The sequence below is a fragment of the Myotis brandtii genome, unplaced genomic scaffold (assembly GCF_000412655.1).
Source record: "Myotis brandtii unplaced genomic scaffold, ASM41265v1 scaffold679, whole genome shotgun sequence".
Taxonomy (NCBI): Eukaryota; Metazoa; Chordata; class Mammalia; order Chiroptera; family Vespertilionidae; genus Myotis; species Myotis brandtii.
Window position 1 is genome coordinate 1,112,200 of NW_005370653.1, and position 2,580 is coordinate 1,114,779.

Genomic DNA, 2,580 nt, shown 5'->3' on the forward strand with positions numbered 1-2,580 from the left:
GTCTTTATTTCATAGCAGATGCCACGAGGCAAAGTAGGGGCGTGATCAAGTTGTTTACAGCATTCTCGTGGGTTTCAACCTCACTTAACTACATGCACCAACTCTAGCACAAGGCACGTGGGGCCAGGTGTTCGGACCATAGGTTCAAGCTCACAACCACAGCCGTTGGCTATGACTGTGCTGGGAGGGCCTGCCCTCCAGCTGGGACTTGCATGTGGCCATGAGAGGACCCTGTCCTTTCATTAGTCCGAGGCTTGAACCTGGCCCAAACACTGCAGCCGCGCCCCACACTGTCCAACTTCAGTTTCACGTTCCTGCCCTCGCAGCGGCTGCCTCTTGAGAGCGTGGGAGCGTCAGGGAGGCGCCTGGGAGCAGGGGGCGCGCCGATGGCCTGTATCTCCCTCCAGTGACTCCCAGCCACTACCTGGGCGCCAGCGGCGATGATGTCACCACAGGCATCTTCAGGCTCAGCTGCTCTGCGGGTGGGTCGGCCGTGTGGGCGGCCGGGGAATCCCACCGGTGACAACACAGCGTCCTTGGGAGCTGACACGGCAGCCGATGCCCCAGACCGACCCCAGGCCCCGACAGTCTCGCTGCAAAGCGTGGGAAGCCCGGGCCCCAGACGTCACGCCCGCCCGCACCTCACCTTCACACAGAGCTGCTGCGGTGGCTTCGCTCCTGACTCATCGCTCATCCGGTTTCAACCCCGTGAGTCAAAACGCACCACTTTCATTCAAAATAACCTTCACTGGGGGCTAACGGCGTTCCTTTCTCTGCTTTTACTGTCCTGTGTGGTTTCTGGAGAGGAAGCCCTCGGAGAGCAGGCAGGCGGCGTCCGGGGGGACTCAGCACAGTGACACTCACTCGCCTTCTGGACTCTGGCCGCTCGCAGGATCTGGGACCTGGAGGCCCGGCTCCCCTGCATGTCCGGCAGCCTCCTGGCCGGTGAGTGGTTGCTCAGTGTGAGCCCGTGGGAGCAGGCACGGCCATGCAGCCCGGGTGAGAGGCCGGCTCTCTGCCTTCGGAGATTCTGGTCCGCACTCCAATCCAGGAGCATCGGGGTCACTGGGATGCCTGTTAAACCTGCACGCTTCTGCCCGGCCCGTGTGGCTCAGTGGGTTGAGCGTCGACCTTTGAACCAGGAGGTCACGGTTCGATTCCCGGTCAAGGGCACAGGCCCAGGTTGCGGGCTCGATTCCCAGTGGGGGGCGCGCAGGAGGCAGCCGATCCATGATGCTCTCTCATCATTGATGTTTCTCTCTCTCTCTCCCTCTCCCTTCCTCTCTAAAGGGAGAGGAATGTATTTTTTTAAATGTATATTCCTGAGCCTCATGCCACAGCCCTGGGTGGGCCTTAACAGTCGGGGAGAGAGAGGGCCACTCCCTGTCTGGATGCAGGGGAGAGGTGGGCGGGGCTGCTAGACCAAGAGGCTGTGGGAGGGAGAGAGGAAAAGGTGGGGCAGCACCCGGGGTGAAGGGGCCCCTGAGTCCCCAGGGGGACCCCACTAAAATCCCCTGCCGGATTTGAGGTTCCCACACGCTTTCTGGCTTGGGGACCCACACTTGGGCATCCCCTAGTTCAGTGATGGCGAACCTTTTGAGCTCGGCGTGTCAGCATTTTGAAAAACCCTAACTTAACTCTGGTGCCGTGACACATATAGAAACTTTTTGATATTTGCAACCATAGTAAAACAAAGACTTATATTTTTGATATTTATTTTATATATTTAAATGCCATTTAACACAGAAAAATCAACCAAAAAAATGAGTTCACGTGTCACCTCTGACACGCGTGTCATAGGTTCACCATTACTACCCTACTTGCCTGGTGAAAAACGCCAGTGCAAGACCGGTTTTGGGGTGTTCTACAGGGTAAGGCCTTGCTCTGGTCATGTTGCATTTTGTGTTCTTTTTTTTTTTTTATAAATAATATTTTTATTGATTTCAGAGAGGAAGGGAGAGGGAGCGAGATATAGAAACATCAATGATGAGAGAGAATCATTGATTGGCTGCTCATGCACACCCCACACTGGGGCCTGCAACTCGGCATGTGCCCTTGACCGGGAATCGAACCATGACCTCCTGGTTCATAGGTCGATGCTCAACCACGGAGCCACACCAGCCCGGGCTCCATTCCTCTTAAAGAAGCTTCAATCAAAAGTTGTCAGTGAAGTTATAAAACTTGTATCTGTAGGAGCCCACGTAGGCGGAGCAAGGGCTCTTGCATTCTTTAAGTGACGTTTGGCAAGACCAGCTCATTTGTCACCAAGCGGCCAGCGTCCTCTCTCCATCTTCCTGTGAAAGGCTGTGTACGCTGGGCTGCGAGCCCCATGGATCTTGGCCTGGCAGGAATGTAAATGTTTTGACCAGGCGGTGTCCTCGGGAGTCTGAGCTGCCGCAGAGACCCAGGGGCCAGGGGATGGAGGGCGGATGGTGCGTGCGGATGTTCTGGGAGATTTCTAGCTCTGACGCCTCCCCCTCCCCTTCCCCCCCCTCATGTCCTGTCACCCTCTGGAGACGCCTGGCTCAGGGGGACCAGGGGGAGATAGTTCCCTTCCCCCTGATTGTGGCCCCCTTAAAA

The 2,580-nt window shown here is 56.6% G+C and overlaps 1 long non-coding RNA gene across 1 annotated transcript in view; it reads left to right on the forward strand.

The window, feature by feature from the left end:
• Positions 1 to 209: 209 nt before the first annotated feature.
• The window catches only part of LOC102261642, a 12,923-nt gene continuing 10,552 nt past the window's right edge, over positions 210 to 2,580 (forward strand). The window contains exon 1 of the long non-coding RNA XR_001359662.1: positions 210 to 708. This is a non-coding gene — a long non-coding RNA (uncharacterized LOC102261642). The remainder of the gene's footprint in view (positions 709 to 2,580) is intronic.